General features: G+C 41.5%; 1 protein-coding gene across 2 annotated transcripts in view; it reads right to left on the bottom strand.

Moving 5' to 3' along the window:
• The window catches only part of SQOR (sulfide quinone oxidoreductase), a 45,926-nt gene extending 42,527 nt beyond the window's left edge, over positions 1 to 3,399 (bottom strand). Inside the window, exon 1 of one of the 2 annotated variants that reach the window (XM_036736858.1) lies at positions 3,325 to 3,399. The gene's annotated coding sequence lies outside the window, so the exon portion shown is untranslated. Of the gene's footprint in view, positions 1 to 3,089; positions 3,117 to 3,324 lie in introns of those variants that run through there. The other variant, XM_036736860.1, reaches the window with a different exon arrangement.
• Positions 3,400 to 14,736: the final 11,337 nt, after the last annotated feature.

Genomic DNA, 14,736 nt, shown 5'->3' with positions numbered 1-14,736 from the left:
CCCTGGGCAAGTCACTTAGCCCTGTTTGCCTCTGTTTCCTCATCTGTAAAATGAGCTGGAGAAGGAAATGGCAAACCACTTCAGTATCTTTGCCAATAAAATCCCAAATGGGGTCACGAAGAGTCAGACATGACTGAACAACAAACAACCAAGAACAAAAACTTCTGATAACAAAAACTTACTGATAAGTCTTCCTGACTCCAGGCCTGGCAATCTATCCACTGCACCACCTAGCCGCCCTTACTTGGCACACAGAAAATACTTGATAAATATTTGTTGAGTGGCCTGAAATAAGTGGGAACCTCTCATTTGAGAAACACCTCCAGATCCGCTTTATCTTGAGCAATGGTCTCTTTCTCCATTTCCTTTCCTCCCTTCAGGCTACTTTTCACAAATTTAACCACTACAGAAGATGCTAACTGCCCTCTCTTCTTGTTTCTCCTTTCCAAATGCTTTTTCTCCACCCCCTTGCCAACATTCCTTAGATTATACAAGCTTTGAAGGCCAATATACTTATAAGGAGAAAAATAAAGAATAGCAGAGAGGATCCTGGTTTCATTCGAATTAGCCACCCAGCCCCACTTCTCTTGCTACCTGAAGGAGTTTATGGGGAGGAAAGAGATTTGGGGGTAAAGAAGAGTTCATTGAAAAAGGGAAGGGGATGATAAAACACCATGGACACCAACACCCTGTGTCATGAGCCTGGCTTCATGCCTTACAAGCCACTTCCTGTGTTATAACCACAGGATTAAGTAGCTTTAAAACACAAGATAGAAGCGGGAAATAGTCCTAGTATGGAATGTGGGTTTTCTATCAACACTTTTTTTTTCTCTCAGACTCTCTAGATCATCCCACATGTGACCCAGGTCAGCTGCAGTCCTCTAGACTCCCACTTCTATTTAAACGTTTGTTAGGACTATAGAAAGGGCAATCCCTTTCAAATCACAAATCACAAATCCTGTGATTTCATGGCACAGGATGCTGCTGGGTGACAAAACTTGCTCTACCAATTTAGGTCATGTTCTTCACTTATATCATGAGAAGAATTGCTTAGGACACTGGGAAGGAAGTTAAATCACTTGTCCAGGGCCACACAGTCAATACATGACAAGAGACAAGATTTGAATGGAGGTCTTCCTGGCTTCAAGGCAGATCCTAGATCTACTCCACCACTTTCTGCCTCTCTGGGATCCCCCCGCCAATCCCTCCAAAAAAAAGGAACACAAAATTAAAGCTGTCAGGTCCTAAGCCACTACTCTTCTCAGCTTTGTTTTCTTTGGTTTTAAACAGTTAAAAGCAACCATTCCCTCTCAAAACACAAATGCTGCTTCTTTTCTCCATTTAGAGTTATTTAGAGTGGGAAAAGGAAAGAGGTATAGAATGCCCAATAAGACCAACTGCAAATTTAAAAGTTTCTGCTCAGTTGGTGGGAACAGTTAGCTATATTTGAAATGTAAGCCCTCTCAGAGGTTGGGTGAACTCAAGAACTCTGACTGTCAGACCTCTGTCACTTACTGGCTGTGTGATCCTGAGCAAACCATTAAACCTCTCAATGTTCTGGGCGCCTCTGTGATCCTGAGCAAACCCCTGAACCTCTCTCTCAGTGTTCTGGACCCCTCTGTGATCCTGAGCAAACCACTGAACCTCTCTCTCAGTATTCTGGACCCCTCTGTGATCCTGAGCAAACCACTGAACCTCTCAGTGTTCTGGACCCTTTGGAACTTAAAACTTTATTTTAAAAGTGTTAGAAATTATTTTAACATGTGATTGGGGGTAGGGGAATACATTTTTTATTAAAAAGACAAAGTTTCAGAATAGTTTTTGAACTGTATTGATAGAGGGAGTTTCCTTGCCAGAAAATACTTACTCCACTATAATCCGATTTTGATTTTTTTAAGGTTACAAAACATTGTAGCAGCTAGGTGTTGCAGTGGATAGAATGCCCAGGCCTGGAGTCAAGAAGACTCATCTTGTTCCCAGTTCAAATCTGACCTCAGACATTTACCAGCTGTCACTTAAGCCTGATCGCCTCCTCCCCCCTCCAAAAAAAAAAAAACCAAAGTGGGTCAAGAAGAGTCAGACACGACTGAAACAACTGAACATCAACAACAAAAAATTGTACATACATCTCTGGAACTTCACCATAAACCCACTGTAGGTATCGTGCTCAATTTACACATAAAGAAAGAGGGGCAAAGAGATTGAGTGATTTGCTCTTGATAATGGAGCAACTGTGTAGAATTCAAAGACATTTTTCTCTTCTGACTCCAAGTCCATGAGCTGTCTCTTGCTCCAACATCACCTTCCACACACTCAGGGCTGGCCAGTCTCAAATTAGGCAACCAACGTGGAGGGCAAACAGGAGTCGAACAAGTCTCTAATTCTATCTTTGCAGTACCTAGCTAGGTTGCTTGTACTTCTAAAAACAATAGCTAACATCAAACAGCATTTTCAGATTTGCAAATTGTTTTATGTGTATTATTTCATTTGTCTTTGCAAGGACCTAATGAGGTAGATGCTATTATCACCCCCATTTTACAGAGGCTGGGGAAGTTAGGTGTCTTGCTCAGAGTCACAAGACTAAGAAGTATTTGTGGCATTCACGTCTTCCCACCCCCAAATCCCAAGTTCTCTCCACTACACCAAGTACAGCTGACCCCACCCCTACCCCCACGCGCCCTCGCACATACACACACAGAGACTGGTATTTTTCCCGGCTGCTACCTACACACTCTCCTAAGAGTCTGCAACTCTACCCTGTTAGAATTCCAGAAACTCTTGACTCCTATATGACAGCATTCAAACCTCTAGATTAACCACGGAGAAGGAGAAGTGTTGCGTTTCTCATGGTTTGTGTAATCAGTACTATCGAGCCTGAGGAGCACAGTCCTTGCCCTCTGCCTGTTTAAAACTTAAAGCCGGCACAGAAAACCTGTAAACACAAACCACAACAGAAAAGCATAGATGCTTCAGCCCAGATCCCTATCCTCAGCTCCCTACCCGGGTCAGAAGCTCCCCAAAGGAGGGTAAAGATAAGAGACCAGCAATAACTAAGCACTCTAGAGAAAGAAATCAAGTTTAACCGGTACCTAAATGAAACACCAGCTCCTCCGTCCTAAGCTCCCGCCCAGCCACACTGGGTGGCCCCTCAGTGGGGGAATAATAACACAGTTCGAATCCTCAGGGCTTTGACTCTAGTGGGAAGGGGGCGGAGTTGGGATGACAGCTCAGCCCAAAGGGATGAGGTCCGTCTTCCAGGAGAATGGAGAATCCCCCTGCCAAATTGCCCTCCGAGTTAGCGGTCGCCGACCCGGTGCATCTTACCCAGGGGAGAAGGGCAGGTAGTTTTGCAGAGCAACAGGGTGTCGCCTCGTCAGAGCCAGGGTTGCACAGAGCACAGAGCCCCGCCCGTCCGTCTGCCCAAACCCGACGTCAGTCCCTACACAGTCGGCCCTGCCCAGCCAGCCCAGCCCCAGGAACTGGGGGCGGGGGCTGGGAGGAAAGGTCCTCGCTCTGAGGCACGCCACCTCACCCTAGATGTTCCTACAGACGCTGGCAGTCCAATGCCCCGGGGCGCTAATGGGTCATCGGGGTGACCCGAAAGACAAATACCCTCTTAACTGAGGGTCCGAGGGAGCCCAAGGTCTCAGCCTGCAACTGTGTGACCCCCCAAAGCCGTAGCCTCCTGGAAACACACACTGGCCCTCTCCTTCCCTACGAGGAGGGCTCAAATTGCTAAGAGAAGTCTCTCCCTGCTCAAGAAGGCTGTGGTATTTAGTAATTATGGCAAGACTCAGACGTGAAACCAAAACTCAGTAGAGGTGGAAAGGGAGTGAAATCTTACTCAGGGATCTTAGCCGTTTCTCGTTTGCAGACAACGCTATAAATGTCCTACCCAATACTGTGGCCCACCTGGTGCCTCTTTTTGTATCCCCAGCGTTTAGCACAATGCCTGACACTTAGTAAGTGCTTAATTGTCCAGTAATTAACAGATTCAAAAATGGACCTTTATTTTTGTTTGGGATAGTTTGGGGGCGGGGCGGGGGGGGGGATGTTCTTCTTAGTAAGCAGGGGAGGAGAGGTTGTGGGCAAGAATCAATTCTATCTCTGCTCATCCTCTGATTCTTTCTCTACTGCCTACAAATATCCTCTATTAAAACAAAAACAAAAGCCTTCGCTTGATCCATTATTCCCCTGGGCTATCATGACACAGCCCTTCATCTTTTTACACACAAAATCCTAGAAAAAGCTGTTTCTACTTCTCGTTCCTGCTTTCAATCTGGCTTCCATCCTCATCATTCCACCAAAACTTCTCTCTCCCTGGTTACTAATGATCTCTCTATTCCTAAATCCGCTGGCTTCTCCACTTTCAGCCTTGTTGACCTCTCTGAGACATTTGGCATGATTGACTATAGCCCCCTTTTCTGGATCCTCTCTGGATAATCTCTCTTCTCTAAGTTTTCATGATACTGTTTTGTCACAGTTCTCTTACTATCTGTTAGCAGCCCCTTCTCTGTTTCCTTAGAGAGTTCATCATCCATGTCTCACTTCTTATGCATGGGTGTACCCCAGGGCTCTGGCCTGGGCTCTCTCCCCCTCTCCTCTCCTTCTCTCTCTTTCTCTTAATCTCTCTCTCTCTCTCTCTTTCTCTCTCTTTGTCTCTCTCTCTCTCTGCCTCCCTCCTTCTTCCTTCTCTCTCCTCTTCTCTCTCCTCTGCCCTCTCTCTCCTTCCTTCTCTCTCTCCCTCTCCCTCTCCCTATCAACTCTCATGGGAAGTGTTTGTAGGCAACAGGAAAGGTATCAGTAGACAAGACCAAAGATAATTAGTAGGAGTGAGTGGATAATAAGTGGGGACAATCCATTAGAGAGTAGTGGTGGGGATAGAATCAAAGTACCAGTAGAGTGGATTGCTAGGGGAGAAGAATACAAAACAACAGTAAGTAAAAGAAGATAATAGTAGAGGATGATATCAAAGGGTTGTGAGATAAGGAGAAGGGGAGGAAAAGGGACACCTAACTATGAATGGCCTTCGACTGAAAGTATGGGAGAGGGGGCAGGATACAATGAAAAAAAAGTGGAGGAGAGGAAAGGTTTAGAATAGCTGTTGTGGTAAGTGGAAAAGAAAATGAAAGAGCAGTAAAAGGCATACCCTCCACTCCACCAGTTGCAGTATGAGACAACAATAAAAATTTGCACGCAACCCAGTCAGCAGAGTTAAGAGACTTCCTCCAGCTAAAAACAGAAGCATGTGAAATAGGATGTTGGACCTGGATTGAAATCAGGCCTCAGACACTCACTTGCTGCTTGACTGGAGGAAATCAAATGACTTGTGCTTGCCTCAGTTTCCTCAGCTGTAAAAGGAGAATAATAGCGGCATTTACCTAGCAGAGTTGTTGTAAATGATAACTAAGATAATATTTGTAAAGCACTTGGCACGGTGCCTTGCACATAGTAGTCACTATATAAATTCTTAATTCCCTTTCTCCCTTCCCAAATGAGTAGATAACAGGCAGGGGAATGGGGAGAATAATCTAGTATTGGGGTGCGACAAGAAAGAAGGCAAGAGGTTAGAGAGTAAATGAGCGGGGACTTAATAACTAAAGAGTTAAGTCTGGGAAAGGAGGAAAAGCTCTAAATATCTTAGTATTTAGAGAGTACTGAAGGATAGGAGGATTTCCTAGAGACCCAGAAAAGCACTGAGCCAAAGAGAATTAGAAGTCAGTCAAGGTAAGGCTGAAGAACAAGTTTAGGAGGAGAAAGACGCTCAGAAAGATGGAATGAAAGGGGATTATGATCAGGGAAAAGGAATTTCAGGGTTCTTTGTTGTGGAAACCAGAACACTAAAGGGTAATGGTAAAGTTAAGATTGTGACCATCTCCTGTCCACAGTCTAGGTACAGCAGAGAAGTGGGTCTTAGGAGTTTAATAGATTCGTGAGCTGGGAGTTTAGGGTGTTTGAAGGAACACTGATGTGGTATGCTGAAGTCTCTTAGTATAAAGGCGACAATAAGGGTACAGAGGAATACTATTAGCCAAGTACCGGACACATTGAGAAAGGAGAATGTTACAGGACTGGCATGTAATTGACATTTGGATCTGAATTGGGGGATGAATTTGCACAGCTGAATCTAAATGAGAAATTGCTGTTAAAGAGAGTGAGAATCTGGAAATGATAATGCGGGGTAAGCAGTACTCAGACTCAGGACCATTGAGTGCAGGAACTAGAAGAGATGATTCGGCAGCACCGGAAAGGATGGCCAGGGATGCAGTGTCGTGAAGCCAAGTCTCTGTGAGTGCCAGTCACTTGTCTGATCTAGAAGCTTCTGGGACTCCCCGTTGCTTTTAGGATAAAGCGCATTCTTTCTGGCAATTAAATGTCTTTGTAATCAGCCTTCAGTCCATCTTTGCAGGCTGAGTACACATCACTTCCCCACCACGCACTGTATACACTTCACTCAAGCTGAACTGGCCTATTTTCCTCTGGACCTGATATTCCTTCTCCATCTATGCCCCACCTCTGCCTCCTCCTCTAGCATACTCTTCCTCCTCACCTAAAACCCTTGGAACCCCTTACCACTCCCTTCAAGACTTGACTCAAATGCTACATCCTTCAAAAAAAACCTCTTCTGATTCCCCCAGTTGTAAGTACCCCACCCCAAAATATTCAGGCTTAACAATATATCAAAATAGGTCGGGCTTTATCAAACCCAACCCAAAACCTCAGGAGTATTCAAAGCATTTCTTGCTTTCCCTCTCCAAATGGACCTCAGCTTTCCTGAGGAGCCTAATCCCACAATGGATAGAGTACTGGGCCTCGAGTCAGGAAACCCCGAGTTCAAATCCAACCTCAGACACATACTAGCTATATGACCCTGAACAAGTCACTTAACCTTTGCCTCAGTTTCATCATCTATAAAACAGAGATACCTCCCAGAGTTTTGAAAATCAAACAAGATATTTTTAAAGCACTTTGCAAACCTTAAAGAGTGATATAAATACTAGCAGCAGTAGTCGCGATAACAGTAGGCCAGAAGCTGCCCACTTAACTTGGGCTTTACTGGCTAGATTTCTTTTTTTCTTCTCTCCCTTCCTTCCTTCTTTCTTTCTTTCTTTCCTTCTTTCTTTCACAAAACCTTAAACCCAGTTTACTCTGAAGCTCATAGATTGGTCCACAATAGGTCCCTGCCCAAGAAGGGTTGAGTTACCCTGCAAAGAGAAAGCACCTGGGGTTCCTAGAGTCAACCGTCTTGGACCTATATAGTCTATCTACTTGTCTGACAGTATTAGTGAATGGGCAAAGTCTGACTTTGCTTCTTCATCTCATGGCTGTTTCTTAATAATCCTTAGCTCTTGCTTAATCTTATAACCTTTATACTTGGTGTCTAGGAAATAGTCCTCTTCTCTGCAAGAGTCTCCGAGAACTCACTGCTGTCTAGGAATTCCTCCTGTCACTGATATGGACAGATCACTACTATTGGCTCTCATTCTGAAACTCCAGTTCCTGGCTGCTCTACCACTGCCTCCACCTCAGCCATCTCAGGACCCATTATGGACTGTTTCATAGTTCCATAGAAAGGCTTCAAAGATCCACAGGCTTTCCCCCTAGGTGATGCTGTGCTTTAGTCATTTTTCAATTGTGTCCAACTCTTCCTGATTCCATCTGGGTTTTTCTTGACAAAGATACTGGAGTAGTTTGTCATTTCCTTCTCCAACTCACTTTACAGATGAGGAAACTGAGGCAAACAGGGTTAAGTGACTTTCCCAGGGTCACACAACTTGTAAGTCTCCGAAGCTGGATTTGAACTTGGGTCTTCTTGACTCCGGGCCTGGTGTTCTAGCTGCCCCCTCCAAGTAACAGAATCCAATCTGTGAGGCTCCTCTCAACTTTGGTTCTCTCCATTTTTGTGCCAGCTCTTGCTTTTAAAGGTTATGTCTAAGGCATGGCCAAAATGCATGACTGTCAATCATCCTGAAACGCAATGTTAATGGGGATACTTCTTCCTTTTCCTCATGTCTATAATGGCAAAACAAAGGCTTCGTCCGAGGATGGCAAGATGGGCCAAAGCCATTGGCCAGGATCCACACCCTTTATATATCTTTCTCTGGCTTTTAAAACCTTCCCCAGGCCCCTCTCCACCTTTCTTACACATTGTTCCCTCCACAATCTCTATGATCTAGTGACACCGACCTTCCTGCTGTCTCTTACATGTGACACTGTATCTCCCAACTCCATGGATTGTCATTGGCTGTCCCCCATATCTGAAACTCTCTTCCTCTTCATCTCCACCTCCCGTCTTCAAGGTTTCCTTCAAGACTCAGCTCGAATCCTACCTTCTGGAGGTTTCCTGGTTCCATCATCTCTATTGCCACCCCTGTCTCTTCTTTTTGAGATTACTCCCAATATTAAAATATGGTGATCAAATTGTATTATGGTTTCAAATGTTTTGAAACCCCAATCCTGAGTTTCATACACACACACACACACACACACACACACACACACACCTTGATCTATAGGCTTTAGATTTGGAATAAGAGAACATGAGTTCAAATCTTGCCTCTTTTATTAGCTGTAAAACCTTTAACAAGTCACAAACTCTCTGATGCTCAGTTTTCTCATCTGTATAAATGAGCACGTAGAACCTGACATATCTTTAAGGTCCTTATTTAAATCCTAACTTTCCTTGACTCTCTTTTGTTGTTGTTTATTATTGAGTCATTTCAGTCACTTTCTTGGCAAAGATACTGGAATGGTTTGTCATTTCCTTCTCCGGCTCATTTTACAGATAAGGAAACTGAGGCAAACAGTTATGTGACTTGCCCAAGGTCACACAGCTAGTAAGTGTCTGAGGCCAGATTTGAACTCTGGAAGATGAGTCTTCCAAGCCCAGTGCTCTATCTGTTGTGCCAGCTAGCTGCTCCTCCTTGACTCTAGTATCCCCTTAAGGAGTTACTACACCATCTTTTTTATTATCCACTTGTAAATTTCTTGCATTAGTCTGTAGATTCAGTGCCTTTATCTACTTTCTGACCTCTCACTCATCTGACTCCTTGCAATTTGGCTTCTGCATTCACCACTCTGCTAAAACTGCTCTCAAAAATCACTATTCCCATTCTCTTTCTCCTCTTCAATTTGTCCTCTGCGACTAGTTGCCAAATTGGTATTCCTAAAGCACAGATCTGACCATGTCAGTCTTTTGCTCAAAAAACTCCACTGGCTCCCTATCTCTAAAGCATCTCCTAGGTTCAAGGAACTGCACGTAGTGTGAGGTACTCAAGACACAAAGACAAAACAGCCTGCCCCGAAACTTACATTCTACTGAAGGGATGCAACATCAACAAGATAATTTGAAGTGGAAGAAAGCTCTAGCAACTGGAGGGATCAGAAAAGGTTCCACCGAAGAGGTGGTTCATCAGATGCTTTGAAAGAAGCTAAAGACCCTAAGGGTCAGAATTGAGGAGGAATGCATTCTAGGCATGCACTTATTTGTGGGAGTCCTCAGGGGGCACATAATATAAAGGTTCAGATATTAGACTTTTGAAAAATTTCAGTTATTTCAAAGTCACTGTTTCAAGTAAAAGTTCAGGCCATATAGAAAATTGGTTGGAGCATCTTAACATTGTATTGACAATCACTTTGTGCACCAATTATCGCGGGGTCATGAGGGGAAGAAGAAGAGGTATATTCTGAGTTAGAGCCTCAGAAAGGTACTAGACAAAAGCACTAGATGGCAGTATAACATTTAAAAGCTACTTTGGCCCTTTTTATCTGAAAATATCGTGTTGTATGTGATCCCATTCTCTAATTGTCTATATTATGTAACTTAGCCCTTTACGATATCAGCACATTATGCTATGTAATTAATCATTTTCCTTAATTGTTCTATGCTTCACAAAATCCTTAATATCTGATAATACACAAAAATGATCTTATTTGATGAATGAAACAGTATATAGTCCATAGTATGGCTTCCTCTTTATATTCTCTGTATCCTAGTAAAATGAGTTTAATGATTCTCTGGTTCTTACAGCATCACAACTGTGCTGACATCCCCTTGGAAAAAAAAAATCTTATGAAGCAGATTACATGCTATCTTGGGGAGGGAGAAAGAAAGGGAAGGGATGGGAAATTTAAAACAAAATCTATGGAAGTGAATGTAGAAAACTAAAAATAAATAAAATATAATAGTATAGCAGAATTGTTATGTTTAAACTATGGTGGTCCCCATAAGACCTCGATCTATGCCTTATTACTGAGAATGGAATAAAATCTGCTCATAACAGGAAATGACCCTTAAACATCCTTGGCTGAAAGGCTTCTGTAAGGGTCATTTCTCTCTCTCTCTCTCTCTCTCTCTCTCTCTCTCTCTCTCTCTCTCTCTCTCTTTGTGTGTGTGTGTGTGGTGAATAGGAATAACCAATTTCAGATAATTTCAAAATTTATGCTTTTGAAAGAGTTATATTAATCATTTCAGTCAGGCAGATAAGAAAATAATATAAATAAATTTTAATTTTCACCAAAGCTGTTTTATTAACTTAGATTTGTAAGAGCTTTTCATATTCAATGGGTCTAGACAGCTAAAAGCACAACACAAGTACTTTACTAATCTAGCTAGGGGCTAGATCCACTTCAAATCTGCTTTAAAATTATAGCCTCTAAATCAATTATAGTATTTCAAGATGTATAAAATGTTAGATGCTTAAATGAAAAATTAGAACATATAACAAAATTTTCAAAGTTTAGGTATTTATTTAAAAGTTCAAACAATTTTAGCGGAATAGGTGTCGTCATGTGAACCTTTGTCAGCAATTACTAGGTTTAAAAATAAGAAAATAAGTTCAATTTGTCTGAAATAGACATTTTTTCCTTTGAAAGAGAAAGCTTAATGTTTCTTTAGTTTTCCTCTTTCACCAAAAATGAAAAAAATTAGACGGTGTGTCAAAAAAGTATCTCTATCCTTTCCCAAACTAGAATTTAGCTGATAATGAAGGTCAAATAAACATTTCTTACTTTTAACACTCTTTTCCTCCAAAGGTTGTTTCTATTCATTTTGGGTGATTAAGCTACATTTGGAGTAAAGATGTATTAATTGATGGGTAACAGATAGTAGTTGCTTAAATATTGAGTTCAAACATAGACACCAGGACTGGTAAAGAATAATTGGTTCTTGCTATAGAAGAAACCTTATAATAAAGAACTTGAAAGGGCTTCCACATTTCACATAACTAGCAAAATCTCAGAATGTTTGGAAAATATTCTGAAAGAAAATGTCTTGGGGCTTTTTTAATGAGGGGGAATGTGATTTGAAAAGATCAAATAATATCCACATGTGTCAAGCATAGATCTTAATAATAGAGATAATGAATATAATTAAAGTAAGTGAAATTAAAATTGTTACTTATTTTCTCATAGGAAATAAACATCTTAATCACTGCTTGTTAAAAAATAATTAAAAGTAAATGTGTTATTTATATAAACCCACTTGTTAAGATAATATCAAATATGATATTTTACAATACTTGTTCTTCAGGTTTTTCTTGTTCACATCAGCATTTTATATTTAGTAGTCATATAAATAGTGTGATAACTGGTACAGTAGTAAATATAAAATTTATGAAAACAGAATGCGTTTGTATCTGAAGATGGTATTTTATTACCTTGTTTTATCTCTTGTTTTAGAGACATGCCTAAGCATATTTAGTATACACTATAGTATTATTGTGCATGGACAATGATACCTTCATTCACGGAAAATATCCAATGAAATGCTAATAAATTTCTTGAACACTTTAAAAAAAATCTAAAGAAGCTTGGGCGGTGGGGGCAGTTACAATGATCAATCTCTAAGGCTCAAAGGTAACGCGGTTGATTGATAAGACTACTGGATTTGGAAGAGCTAGGTTCAATCCCCTCTGCCACTCAATGGCTTTGATCAAGTCATCTTTAAATCAGTTACCTCCTCTATAAATTGAGGATACTACTTGTATCTTCTAGTATGGCACAGTGGATAGGAAACTAGCCTGGGGAGGGGCAGCAGCTAGGTGGCAAAGTGGATAGAGCACTGCTCCTGGAGGACCTGAGTTCAAATGCAGCCTCAAACACTTACCAGCTGTGCAACCCTGGGCAATCACTTAACCCCAAATGCCTCAAAAAGAAAAATAAAACTATCAGGAAGACCAGAATTCAAATCTTGCCTTTGTCACATACTGGCTATGTGGCACTGGGCAGCAGTCACTTAACCTCTCAGTGACCTATGCAATTCTACAAAGCTTCAATTTGCAGACGAGATGCTGATCTGCTCTTCTAGTTAGGTTGAGCTCCTTATACCGATCAGTATCTGGACCCGGCTGGTCTAAATCCACAGTAGGATTGTTGTGAGGACCAGATATGTGTAAATTGCATTTGCAGCATAAAAACCACTATATAAATGATAGCTATCAGCACCTTTATTATACTGGCTCTTCGGTTTGCCATCCCAGGCAAAAGTAGGGGAGATCTATAGAAACCAAGACCAACAACTGAGTTTGGAATTTTATCATTTGTTACTTGTCAACTCCAAAGGGAACTGTCATTTTCTGAAACAACAGTCATGCCTCTTAGCTAAAATTAAAACCTCCCATAATAATTGGCTAGGTTTATTTGATTTCAGCCCCTGCAAAAAGAATCCGCAGAAGGACCTGATGTTGGGGAAGGGACAGAGTCATTGTTTGGCTCTGGTTACAGTGCATACATAGTGCTATATCAGAGCAGCATCATAACCTAGGATCTGAAAGTCACAGTCCAGTATGGAGAAGCAGATTATGATGGTGGCCCCACCCTGGAAATCAGGTACAGGGCAGGTCTAGAAGTGGATGTCACTTTGGAACTAGTGACCCAGATAAGAGCAAGTATAAAGAAGTCAAAGCAATAACTGAGGCTTGAAACAAGGTTAAGTATACATCTGCAAGTGAAGCCAGGCATAGGAGCTAATAAAAGATTAAGACTTAGCCCGAGGGCAAGTCAGGTCATTGGTAAGTCCTGGGACATTTTTGCTCCAGTCACTTCTAGAGAGTCAACTGCTCAGTTCCAGTGAACTGCCCATTTGGGGAAGTTCAAGCCACTTAGCCATGAAGAATGTAGGTTAAACGTAGCCCAAGTATAGGGGAAGGTTTTGTTAATCCTAGAGGAATGAATAGACAGCTAACAAGAAAAATTATGAAAAGAATTTCAGTTCTAGCACATTGGACAGAAAAGTTCAAATTCAGACAAGAGGTTACTTTAAAAACCTTTTCATATTCTTCAAAATAAACAATTCTAAACAGGATGTGGGTTGGGTTGTCATTTTTAAAGTTCAGCCCACAAAGAAAATCTGAATGGTGAAAATCCCATTGTGTCCAGTTCTAATAGGACAAACTATAAATGACAGATGTAAAAAGTATAGCAGAGACACTAGATAGTCAGCAGATGGCAGCAAAAGTCATCTATTATGCGCCTGATAAGCCATTGTCATGTGACTTTGTGACGAGCCTACGGCCAAGCACTTGGTTGAAGGATAGAACTGTTCCCACAGCCATCCCGTATTCAAAATAGTCTCCTAAAGTCATCTTATTGGGACTGCTCCATGGCCTCCCCATCCCATCAGCATCACTGTTATTTATTTTCCCTAAAGTTGTTGGACATTGTAATGTAAATTGCACATATGGTTTCTAATTCAAATCTAGCATCTGGTCCTCAGTTGGAAAGTAGTTCCTTCACAGCCACTAGGGTCTGTTGGTCTTTGGATCTCAGAAGATACTATCACACCAAAAAATAACACAAAGGGTTCCCAAAAATAATACAAAGAGTTCATTTTGCCACTTGCTAAGTGACAGGGCAGAGGTGGGCCTGGGAGCAGTGATCTGACCATAATAGCATTTCCTAAGACACGTCTAAATTAACATACAGAATTGTAACTTTTATAATTGTAATACCACTCATTTGGTACTTACATTGTAGTTATTTTTTCACATATACATTTCATGTCTCCTCAAATAGATTTAAGTTTGCAGAGGACAGGGACCTCCAGTTCTTATATCATCTTATACTTTTCATATCCCCCCGAAGACTAGATAGCACAGTGTCTTGGACCTAACAGCAGCTCAATAAATATTTGATTATGATGCTAAAAGCTTACCTCATCACTGCTAATCATTTGCATATCTCTTCCAATTGGCTAGTAAAATTCAAGTCTAGGATAATGGTGAACTCCTATACATATGTGTTTAGTCAATTCCAGCTTCGCTACATTTCTCAACTTGGGCATTACAGGCTGTGGATATATTTGCGGTCTGAGGGGATGAGTAACATATCAGAAAGTCTTCAGATTGATTGTATTTGCCATCGAGTTGTGCAGAACAAGGTAAGAATCCATCATTGTTGCCACAATCCCCACACTTCACTCAAGCAGTTCCTTATTCAGGGTTTCGGGCCACGTAGCAGCTGCTATTCTTAATGTGAGCAAAAGTCCCCAAATACTGCAGAACCTTTTGGTGTAACCACAATCATTTTGTTTCACAGAATACCCTATGACTTCCTTGAAAAATAATTCGCAAATAGTTATGTAAAAGTTATATATACTTGGAAGATTGATGAATCAGAAAAAGCTAAGGGGAGAAAAGCAGACAGTAGTGTGAACATGAGGATTAGATGACGTCCAAACAACTGCAGTTTGTGAGAACTGCTGGGTCAAAGTGTCCTTAGTAAATACAGCACATCATA

The sequence above is a fragment of the Trichosurus vulpecula genome, chromosome 8 (genome assembly GCF_011100635.1).
Source record: "Trichosurus vulpecula isolate mTriVul1 chromosome 8, mTriVul1.pri, whole genome shotgun sequence".
NCBI classification, from domain to species: Eukaryota; Metazoa; Chordata; class Mammalia; order Diprotodontia; family Phalangeridae; genus Trichosurus; species Trichosurus vulpecula.
This window is presented reverse-complemented; position numbering and strand designations above follow the sequence as displayed.